We start from the raw sequence: 12,440 nt of genomic DNA, 5'->3' as shown, positions 1-12,440 counted from the left end.
GGTAAGAAGGACGCAGGTCGTATTGCATCATCAAGCTCCGTTTAGATGAGTAACCATAAATCTAAAATGTGTTTTCTGTTATTCTGAGCACTGTGGGTGGACGGACTAATCAGGTTACACACCCAATGCATATAGGTCTGGTAAATTTCTCGAAATGTCTGTTCAATTTAAAATGCTACTGGTCAAAATGTCCGGTGCCACATTTTCCCCTAACGGAATCCCTGGTACCATTATGTATTCAGAAACACCCAGTCATTTTCTCAGTAGTAGTACAATTATGCATTCTGAAAGTAGGACTCTGAATACCCTCCAAGGCACTCAAGAAGGTTCTGTTAGGGACTCTGAATACCCTCCAAGGCACTCAAGAAGGTTCTGTTAGGGACTCGGAATACCCTCCAAGGCACTCAAGAAGGTTCTGTTAGGGACTCTGAATACCCTCCAAGGCACTCTAGAAGGTTCTGTTAGGGACTCTGAATACCCTCCAAGGCACTCAAGAAGGTTCTGTTAGGGACTCTGAATACTCTCCAAGGCACTCAAGAAGGTTCTGTTAGGGACTCTGAATACTCTCCAAGGCACTCAAGAAGGTTCTGTTAGGGACTCTGAATACCCTCCAAGGCACTCAAGAAGGTTCTGTTAGGGACTCTGAATACTCTCCAAGGCACTCAAGAAGGTTCTGTTAGGGACTCTGAATACTCTCCAAGGCACTCAAGAAGGTTCTGTTAGGGACTCTGAATACTCTCCAAGGCACTCAAGAAGGTTCTGTTAGGGACTCTGAATACTCTCCAAGGCACTCAATAAGGTTCTGTTAGGGACTCTGAATACTCTCCAAGGCACTCAAGAAGGTTCTGTTAGGGACTCTGAATACTCTCCAAGGCACTCAAGAAGGTTCTGTTAGGGACTCTGAATACCCTCCAAGGCACTCAAGAAGGTTCTGTTAGGGACTCTGAATACTCTCCAAGGCACTCAAGAAGGTTCTGTTAGGGACTCTGAATACCCTCCAAGGCACTCAAGAAGGTTCTGTTAGGGACTCTGAATACTCTCCAAGGCACTCAATAAGGTTCTGTTAGGGACTCTGAATACCCTCCAAGGCACTCAAGAAGGTTCTGTTAGGGACTCTGAATACTCTCCAAGGCACTCAAGAAGGTTCTGTTAGGGACTCTGAATACCCTCCAAGGCACTCAAGAAGGTTCTGTTAGGGACTCTGAATACTCTCCAAGGCACTCAAGAAGGTTATGTTAGGGACTCTGAATACCCTCCAAGGCACTCAAGAAGGTTCTGTTAGGGACTCGGAATACCCTCCAAGGCACTCAAGAAGGTTCTGTTAGGGACTCTGAATACCCTCCAAGGCACTCAAGAAGGTTCTGTTAGGGACTCGGAATACCCTCCAAGGCACTCAAGAAGGTTCTGTTAGGGACTCTGAATACCCTCCAAGGCACTCTAGAAGGTTCTGTTAGGGACTCTGAATACCCTCCAAGGCACTCAAGAAGGTTCTGTTAGAGACTCTGAATAGATGGAAAGAAACGCTTCATTAGGGCAGATTTATTCAACAGCCGTTCTTATGGTGGTTGTTCCAGGAGCTCAACACCACTTGTTTGGCAAATTATTTTAAATGTGTAGCCAAAAGTTTGTCAGGAGCTGTATTATGCAAAGGGATGTGCAAGGAATATAAACCATCATAGACAGCCCTAACCTCATATTGCAAGGTTAACAATGCAATTGATTTTCACAAGATGTTTTGCAATTGATCAAAGCTTCTAAGCTCAGGGTCATACAGACCAGCATTGCTAAGGCAAGAGAGACTAAAATACTGGGCTAGTTAAAACAGGAAATAGGTTTCAGACACCAAGACAAACACTCCTGACTGTCACAGTGTACCCTGTTTTTGGTAAGCTATTGGGTGCATACACTTCATGATACTAGGTAGGCCATCATTGTAAATATTTGTTCTTAACGGACCTGCCTACTTAAATAAAGGTTTAAAAAAAAAAAAAAAAAAAAAAATTGAATTAGAAAAATTCAAAAAAACTGGCTAGTGTTTCTCCTCTCGTCTCGTCTCTCCTGACATCAGCTGTTAAAATGTGAACTAGGCTTACTTTTACTTTACTGCTTATTGGGTAAAAGTCTGTCGATTTGAAAATTAAAGTTCATTGACGGTCTCCATCCATTAAAAAAAAATTGGCACTTACGCGATTATACAATTACCATGCCACAGCCATGATGACTAACTAGCCTAACTTAAGCCTGGTAAAAACCAATATGAACATGACAACTTAAGCCCGTCCATCACTACACGCCTTTCAAAAATCCCCCAAATCTCTGAGCGTCTCACATTAAACAACCATCTTTGCTGTATTTTTGGGGGGTCTTGTCAACGTGGTGTTGAGCACACACTACAAGGTTATTCACTTGGTCGTGAGGATTCTCCATACCACGCTGTCTCACCAAAACAATTATGTGATAAGATTTATCGTAGGTTTTCTGAAAAGGTTTTCAAATCAGACATTCACACACACTTTCAACTACAGAGTTGAAATATCTAGCCAAAATGTTTAGTTGTATAACACTGCTTGTGAACTTCCGAGCTGTGACGATTTGACTAGTACAAAACGCACGCTAGCGGTAGTCATCACACATTCTGGGTGATATGAAACAACATCTCACTGGCTTCTCCTCTGGCGAGCGCGCGCATTGGCTATTCCTGATCACCATTCTCAAAAAAGTGTCGTTGCACATCTCACACTACAAGAGCATCGAAGACTGTGCCGGTAAAATCAAACATGTTTGGTAAAAATAAATAAAATCAGGACGTCTGGGACTGTTCAAAGACGTACCTGTCCTCTACAGGCTCACCTTTCTTTCTAGCTCAGATATGAGAAACATTTCACAGCCTAGCACACCACAACACATCATTAACTGTTCTACATTATGCTGAACACATTAGGAAAAAAATCATGTCATGATTATGCCGCAAGCTTTACTAGCTCGGCTCGTTGCTCTTTCAGGGATCTCCGGCTGTCCCCTGCTGAAGCACATAAATCCTATCTGGTTTGTCATCAGTTGGTGTGCATCCAATGGGTAATTTAAGTGCAACCGATCCTGTATAGGAATACTGTCCGTATCACAGTTTAGTCTACACTACCAACGACGTGTGGAGGCACTCACACTACACCTAACACTGCTCACTATGTCCATGTAGTAGCATGGGGGTGGGTTAAAAGAGCAATGTTCCAATCAATATCACAATTATCCAATAACTGCGGTTCACTCAGCAACCAATCAGGTCTTTTGATAATGTGACTGATGTAGGCTAATGATTGTTCTTTCAAAAAAGAGAAACGGTTAAGGGGACCAACATTCTACATCACGTGTGAAAGAATTGAGCCAATAAGAAACCTTCCTTCCTACCATTTGTTTGGGACAAAACAAATGCAGCGTTTAGTTAATGTACTCGTGGGAAATGTAAGATCAGACGGCCGCTAATAGCGGTTACTTTTTTATTTCAGTCACTTCAAAACCATAGAGCAGAACCAAATACCGTCAAAAAAAATACTGTGCGACTGAATTTCAATAGACTGTCATATCCTCAAATGTAAAAAAATAACCACTGGCTATTGATCATATGTCAGGGGGTGTGAACATTTTCTGATATTAAAATTGAGTCGTGGGCCCCCCCAAAAAAAGTTTCGGAACACCTGGTTTAGGATATTTAGCCTAATGAGTCAAAGCCTCAAACTTTTTCTATGCATATCAGAGTTAAGGTTAGCCAATGGAATGGGGGGGGGGGGGGGGGGGTTAGGCTACAGGCCTAAGTCAGGACTGAACGTTCTCATTATTAGATCATGTGACGTCTCATTTCAATAGTTCCCCTTTTGTAGCCTACATGGGATTTACCAACAACTATAGACCTAGGTGACCTCAGTACACAAAATGGCCCTCTTCTTCTAGACAACAATCCTTAGTATTGAAGAGCCATGATTTTTTTTTCTCCCTCATTCTTTTTATTGGTGAGAAAGGGTTTTGGAGCTGGGAGGCCAATGGACGTATTGAGCAGCAAAACTGATGGTGCACCACAACTTTTTTTAAATGACTACCCATAATGCCTAATGTCTCTGGGCGTAACTATTCATGTTTAAAATGGCAAATGCAATAAAATGAAAACGGTAGGCCCGGTACTAAAAATAAACCACAGTCCCACGGGCCATTAGCATGCAATGTAATTCACGGCCGTCATAGCCAAGTAGATGACTTTGATGGCTGTTAGCGTTAGACGAGGCCTACATTCTGTCATGCAAACACTGCTTTAAAATACTCACTGGGGATGCCCTAGGGATGTCGTACTTGTCAAAGTCTTTGTAAATGTAAAGCTCCTCAAAATGGCATTGTTCATCCTCTATCGTAAAGTGTTAAAAAGGAACCCTAACTCCTTGAGAAAATGTATTTGAGTGCCATCCAGTTTGTCAGCCTATCAGTTCACATTTCTTTGAATGAATAAAAAGTTGTTGTTTTTTCCATATGTAAAACAATCCCCCAAAAAAGCCTGAGGTCAAATTATAATATAACTTTCCACATAGCCTCCGGAGGATTAAATGAATCAATTTCCAACAGAAAAAAATCGTAGTCCTTGGTTACACCAATACTATCATTCTCATTGTAAATTCAATTGGTTGTGATTAATGATGGGAGATACGAGCCTGGGGTTGCTGTCATTCCAAAAGGTTAGTGGCTCGCTCTCTGGCCTACCTCTCTGGATGAGGGCCAACAGATGTGCAGTGAGATCGGGCAATTTCCTTTTTACTCCCGACAACATATCTCCTCTCCCATAGGCCACCTGGGTCTCAGCCAAGAGGCTGCATGATAACAAGTGAAAAAGGGAGTGAGACTTAGCTGACCTTTATACTAACGTCACCTAGCGAAGGATATCAGCGACCTTGTGACGCACCAATGGAGTGATTTAATCCAGATCATAGGTCTCAACTAAGATAAATGAGGGCATGAATTGGCAACAACAATGAAAAAACAATGTCACAAAAAAACAGGATAACAGCAAAATGTAGAAGGTTTTACAGACCGATGAAACCGCAGGGTGTAATCTTCAACAACGACTCCATAACTTGCCCAAGGCCTCGCTAATGTTCGTCATGATATTTTTTGATTCATGCAATCAATGTTGCATGCAATGGTCATGGTCTAGTCACATGAAAATACATACCTAAAGGATTTGCCTAACTGGATATGAGCCACTTCAGAATGTAGAATAGGCCTCTCTCTGGTCTGGAAGGTGAACAAACATTACGCTATGTTAACGAATCGCTGCTATCGCCATGGTTATGTTTGTCAGTGAGAAGTGTTTAGGCCTATTGAAAGAGAGCACAGCACAAAATATAGGCAATAGGGTCAAACTACTTTGATAAACGTCTAGTCTTCAACGTTTCTCTGAAAATGGTTATCAAAACAGCCAGACTAGGAGTCTACGGAAATACTCCTTAAATACTTTGAAATCTTTTCATCTTAGGGCCCCACAGGTAAAAGGGTCACGGTTCAGCGCTGAGAATAAAGACTGCTTTCACTTTTTAGGATGGATACGCTGGAGAATATATTTGTACAATGACAGAAATAGGCATAAAAGGGATTGGTGTTTCTCTTTTCACTGATGAAAATCTCTGGGGACGACAATAAATAAAGCTAATATCCATTGTCCAAGAAGAATATTGAGGAAATGGTGTAGAACTCACGTTCTTCCTTAGCCCTCAGCCTAGACGCTTGTTATATTCTCCAGCCAAACAGGAAAGTAGCGGCAACACCTCAACAATGAGAGGCGTGAGTGGGCGGTAATCACACGCCACGGCAAAACAAATAGACAATACGCAAGTAAGCAAACATCTGCCTTTGCCTTAGGGCTGGGCGATATGCCCAAAATATCATATATGGTATTTTTCACATTTTTGACAGTATTTTAAGTTTTTGATTAATAAGTTGTAAATTTGCTTTATGAGTAGTGAGTAATCCTAGGGTGGCAAAACATATATTCTAAGTGATTTCAATGGGTCTTTCTCCATTCTGATTGGTTTATACTAGAGGTCGAACGATTATGATTTTTCAACGCTGATACCGATACCGATTATTGGAGGACCCCAAAAAAAAAGCCGATACCGATTAAAATCGGCCGATTTGTTTTTGCAATGTATTTGTAATAATGACAATTACAACAATACTGAATGAACACTTATTTTAACTTAACATAATACATCAATAAAATCAATTTAGCCTCAAGTATATAATGAAACATGTTCAATTTGGTTTAAATAATGCAAAAACAAAGTGTTGGAGAAGAAAGTAAAAGTGCAACATGTGCCATGTAAGAAAGCTAACGTTTCAGTTCCTTGCTCAGAACATGAGAACATATGAAAGCTGGTTGTTCCTTTTAACATGAGTCTTCAATATTCCCAGGTAAGGAGTTTTAGGTTGTAGTTATTATAGGCATTATAGGACCATTTCTCTCTGTACTATTTGTATTTCATTCACCTTTGACTATTGGATGTTCTTATAGGCACTTTAGTATTGCCAGTGTAACAGTATAGCTTCTGTCCCTCTCCTCGCTCCTCCCTGGGCTCAAACCAGCAACACAACGACAACAGCCACCATCGAAGCAGCGTTACCCATGCAGAGCAAGGGGAACAACTACTAGAAGGCTCAGAGCGAGTGATGTTTGAAACGCTATTAGCGTGCGCTAACTAGCTAGCCATTTCACTTTGGTTAGACCAGCCTCATCTCGGAGTTGATAGGCTTGAACTCATAAACAGCGCAATGCTTGAAGTACAACGAAGAGCTGCTGGCAAAACGCACGAAAGTGCTGTTTGAATGAATGTTTACGCGCCTGCTTCTGCCTACCACCGCTCAGTCAGATACTTAGATACTTGTATGCTCACAGTGAGATTATATGCAACGCAGGACACGCTAGATAATATCTAGTAATATCATCAACCATGTGTAGTTAACTAGTGATTATGATTGATTGTCTTTTATAAGATAAGTTTAATGCTAGCTAGCAACTTACCTTGGCTTACTGTATTCGCGTAACAGGCAACGAGAGAGAGGCAGGTCGTTATTGTGTTGGACTAGTTAACTGTAAGGTTGCAAGATTGGATCCCCCGAGCTGACAAGGTGGAAAAACTGTCCTTCTGCCCCTGAACGAGGCAGTTAACCCACCGTTCCTAGGCCGTCATTGAAAATAAGAATGTGTTCTTAACTGACTTGCCTAGTTAAATAAAAGGAATTAAAAAATATATATATAAAAATAAAAATCGGCGCCCAAAAATACCGATTTCCGATTGTTATGAAAACTTGAAATCGGCCCTAATTAAATCGGCCATTCCGATTAATTGGTCGACCTCTAAACCAAATGTTGCAATTGAGATTTAAGCCAACATATTCATGCTTCGCCTATTTCCTCTTTGATTTAGAAGATACTCTTGCACAAACAACATGCTGATTTAAGCCTCCACAGTAATGGTATCAGGCTGTATTAGCTAGCTACGTTTGCTCTGACTCAGTACCTTTATTAGCTAGTTAGCATTAGTGGCTAATACAATTTAGCTGATTTAGCAGATGTAATAAACAAACTAATATCATAATTATAGGATGCTTGTGGATTTATGTTAAGATCAAAGTGGAAAAAACATTGTCATCAACAGTGTTGCATGTGCTGCATTGACCATGCAGACTGAATGCTAGTGTCTCGTGGTCAAGCAACAACAAACACACTCCTTGATTGACAGGGGGTGGGACTAGGTCTGGTGGGGGGGGGGAGAGAGAGAGAGAGAGCGAGAGACTCAAGTAGCGGAGTAAACTAATTTTTTTTTTTTTTTTTTTAAATGGACGTTACACACGGCATATCACATTTAACAAATCAAACATTCAAATACCGTTATAGAAGGTCAAGTAAAAACCCAAACCGGTATATAGTAAAATACGGAATTCATAAGGCTGTGTGCCCTCAGGCCCCTACTCCACTACCACATATCTACAAAACAAAATCTAATCTATATATATATATTAGATTTTGTTTTGTAGATATGTGGTAGTGGAGTAGGGGCCTGAGGGCACACAGCCTTATGAATTCCGTCATGAATGTATTGTAATGTTTTTAAAATTGTATAACTGCCTTAATTTTGCCAGACCCCAGGAAGAGTAGCTGCTTCCTTATACGTCAACAAAAGAATGTTTCCGGAATGCTCATCTTACTGGTTTTTAACTAGAGAAAATAATTTGTTTAAATCTGAGATGATGGGTGTCATGGCTTGCTGAAATGACATTGAACGACCCTCTTGTGACTTAAACAATGTTTAGATTTTGTGACTTGGGTATAGAACATAAACTTACTTGGTTCTTCATGTCGGAATTTATCTTAAAACCTTTAGAAATTATTTCATTTAATTTTGTGTCATGCCGTTGAGGGCAACTAGGTGTACTGGATGCTGTATACACTTTATCCCATGATCAGAACCAGCTAACATGGAGACCGTAACAAGCCTGTTTGAAGTTCCTCAAGTTGCAGCAGGGAGACAATGCACCAAGAGAGTAAACAAAACATTCTACTTGCTACACAGTAATGCGCCATTTGGCAGACTTTTTATATATTTTTTATCCAAAGCGACTTAAGAGGTTTGCATGCATAAATTTACATTAAGGGTGGTCCCGGGAATTCAAACCTGCTATCCTGGTGCAAGCGCCATGCTCAGCCAACTGAGCCACAGAGGACCGTGCTCAGCCAACTGAGCCACAGAGGACCGTGCTGAGCCAACTGAGCCACAGAGGACCGTGCTGAGCCAACTGAGCCACGGAGGACCGTGCTGAGCCAACTGAGCCACAGAGGACCGTGCTGAGCCAACTGAGCCACAGAGGACCGTGCTGAGCCACAGAGGACCGTGCTGAGCCACAGAGGACCGTGCTGAGCCAACTGAGCCACAGAGGACCGTGCTGAGCCAACTGAGCCACAGAGGACCGTGCTGAGCCACAGAGGACCGTGCTGAGCCACAGAGGACCGTGCTCAGCCAACTGAGCCACAGAGGACCGTGCTCAGCCAACTGAGCCACAGAGGACCGTGCTGAGCCAACTGAGCCACAGAGGACCGTGCTGAGCCAACTGAGCCACAGAGGACCGTGCTGAGCCAACTGAGCCACAGAGGACCGTGCTGAGCCACAGAGGACCGTGCTGAGCCACAGAGGACCGTGCTGAGCCAACTGAGCCACAGAGGACCGTGCTGAGCCAACTGAGCCACAGAGGACCGTGCTGAGCCACAGAGGACCGTGCTGAGCCACAGAGGACCGTGCTGAGCCACAGAGGACCGTGGAGGTCCCAAAGTGGAGATCAACCTCAGGTCACCAGGACCAAGGAACAGCAACCATAACCACTGTTAAAATAAATCTAGCCTCCTTGGTAGACTGGCTATTATCAACGGCAGTTTTGAATGGGGGATACCTAGTCAGTTGTCCAACTGAATGTATATTCCACATTTAACCCAACCCCTCTGAATCAGAGAGGTGCGGGGGGCTGCCTTAAATCGACATCCACGTCTTTGGCGCCCGGGGAACAGTGGGTTCCCCGGGCGACAAAGACTCAAGTCAAAGAGGCAGAACGACAGATTTTTACCCTGTCAGCTTGGGGATTCGATCCAGCGACCTTTCGGTTACTGGCCCAACGCTCTAACCACTAGGCTACCATAACCAGTAATGCCTTGCAATCTTAACACAAAAGAAATATAGATTGAATAAATGTTGATGGTAGACCTGTGATTTCCCCACGCCTCTGACTTGAGTCATTCAATCAAGGAGCATGTTGAGTAGTCTGGGAAACCTTTATAGTGTCAGGTAAGATGGATCCCCCTGGCAAATACTGTGAAATACAGGACCAGTCAAAATATTTTTTTAGTGGGTTGGCTCAGCCTTGGCAAAGAACATTCTGATATCACTGTTATTAAGTGTACCAAAACATACACCACCAGTCAAAAGGTTTTTTTAGTGGGTTGGCTCAGCCTTGGCAAAGAACATTCTGATATCACTGTTATTAAGTGTACCAAAACATACAGGACCAGTCAAAAGGTTTTTTTAGTGGGTTGGCTCAGCCTTGGCAAAGAACATTCTGATATCACTGTTATTAAGTGTACCAAAACATACAGTACCAGTCAAAAGGTTTTTTTAGTGGGTTGGCTCAGCCTTGGCAAAGAACATTCTGATATCACTGTTATTAAGTGTACCAAAACATACAGGACCAGTCAAAAGTTAACACACCAAATCTTTCAAGGGTTTTTCTTTATTTTCACTCTTTTCTACATTGTAGAAACTATGAAATAACACATGGAATCATGTAGTAACCCCCCAAAAAGTGTTAAACAAAGTATATATTTTATATATTGTTTTTAAAGTAGCCACTTTGCCTTAATGACAGCTTTGCACACTTGGTATTCTCTCCACCAGCTTCATGAGATAGTCACCTGGAATGCATTTCAATGAACAGGTGTACATTGTTAAAAGTTCATTTGTGGAATTTATTTCCTTAATGCATTTGAGCCAATCAGTTGAGTTTTGACAAGGTAGGGGTGGTATACAGAAGATAGCCCTATTTGGTAAAAGACCAAGTTCATATTATAACAGCTCAAATAAGCAAAGAGAAACGACAGTCCATCATTACTTTAAGACATGAAGGTCAATCTGGAAGAAAAGAAAGACATTTTCAAGTGCAGTCGCAAAAACCATCAAGCCCTATGATGAAACTGGCTCTGGCTCTGGATTCCATGTGTTTTAATTTCACAGTTTTGATGTCTTCACTATTATTCTACAATGTAGAAAATAGTAAAAATAAAGAAACTCTTGACTGATTAGGTGTCCTAACTTTTGACTGGTACACTTAATAACCGTCATGTCAGCATGTTCTTTGCAAAAGGCTGAGCCAAACTACAAAAAAAAAAAACACTAGCTTGATTTTTGATAGACACGCTGTTAGCTAACTAATGTAAATTGCTCTGAATAAGACTTGCGCATCTGCGAAATTACTAAAACGTCAAACGTACCTAGTAGCTACATGTGGATAGCTAGCAATATCTCAAGTCACTTAGGGAAACGCATGACAAGTGCACACAAGCATTGGTATAGAATATATATGTTTTAAATGGACTAACGTCAGTAATATATCAGATATAGTTAAAACACATTTAATATTATAACTTGCTATCTAAACTGCTTGCTAAATGGCCAGTTTCATCCTAGCTGCTACAGTCCTACAATGTCCTCATCGGAGTCCGTGTTGAACATGTATTTAGTGGCTAAACATTATTCCCACAAATGCACACATTACATCAGGGCATTATCCTACTGGGATAATTATATGGCTCGTGAACAGTATTTTAGGACAAGAAGCGAATAACTCATGTCGGGTGATTGTGTGGAAATAGCTGCTCCTCAGACAAAGAGGGGGTTCACCAAAGCAATGCACGAAAGCAGTTGTTAGCCAGAGAAGCTAACTGTTAGCAAGTTAACCAGCGCGCTTTCCAGGTTAGCATTAGCTAACGAAGCTAGCTCATGCGCTTACTAACTAGCAGGCTGGCTAAGTCCCCGTTTTCTAAAGTGTAGAACAAATTCCTTCACTAGTATAAAACTTAATGTTGTTGGCTAACTTACCCTTTTGACAAACCCAATCCAGCGAATGTTTATGTACACTCCATAGATCCTGATAGTAAAGGTAAAAACCACTTTGATGACCCACCCCACCTCCCCCCCAATGTGCAAATATACACAGACAAATCAATCAACGTGCTCCCAAGAAATCCAACGCCAGGGGAAGGGAACGGCTAATTCACTGGACTGCTGCCATCACACGTTGAGATCCCGTTGAAAATCTGTTTAAAGCCCTGGTTGAAAATAAAGCATATCCTTTCTTTGGTCCAAATTGTAAAAATCCAATATTCTGGCAGTTTCCTCACCAGTTTAATTCCTGGATTTGATTTCGTTGAAATCTCTAATATCTTGATGGCTGTTTGGATCGTTCAATGCTGAGGGGAGCGATACAATGTAACCAACAAGCAGAACGAGCCACTTGCAAATTCAGGGACAAAGATCTGCGTGGACTGAACCGCTTGAAGCGGTAGATACAAACATAGAGAATGATAGAGGCCTCTAGTGGCCAAAAGGCTATTCTAGCATGGGCAGCGCCATTGAGGGCTTCCACCACGCTTCCGCAATTTTAAAGTATTCAAAGTAGTCAACTGGGTGGAGATTCGTATGGGTTGTAGCCTCAATGACGCTGGCCATGCTGTAGCAGACGCTATAAAAGCACTAATAGCAAGATGAGTCCTCTATCTATCTCTATGGGTACAACACTAGCTGAGAAGAACTGGAACAAGATCATGGAGGGGATTGGGGATGTTTTGTGAATGAGTCTCCTATTTA

At 41.9% G+C, this 12,440-nt stretch overlaps 1 protein-coding gene across 2 annotated transcripts in view; it reads right to left on the bottom strand.

The window, feature by feature from the left end:
• LOC110521236 (zinc finger protein 609) overlaps positions 1-12,149 on the bottom strand; it is a 185,894-nt gene extending 173,745 nt beyond the window's left edge. Inside the window, exon 1 of one of the 2 annotated variants that reach the window (XM_036968847.2) lies at positions 11,975-12,149. The gene's annotated coding sequence lies outside the window, so the exon portion shown is untranslated. Of the gene's footprint in view, positions 1-11,672 lie in introns of both variants that reach the window. The other variant, XM_036968845.2, reaches the window with a different exon arrangement.
• Between the last annotated feature and the right edge of the window lie 291 nt (positions 12,150-12,440).

The sequence above is a fragment of the Oncorhynchus mykiss genome, chromosome 4 (assembly GCF_057628025.1).
Source record: "Oncorhynchus mykiss isolate SJ-2025 chromosome 4, ASM5762802v1, whole genome shotgun sequence".
Taxonomy (NCBI): domain Eukaryota; kingdom Metazoa; phylum Chordata; class Actinopteri; order Salmoniformes; family Salmonidae; genus Oncorhynchus; species Oncorhynchus mykiss.
This window is presented reverse-complemented; position numbering and strand designations above follow the sequence as displayed.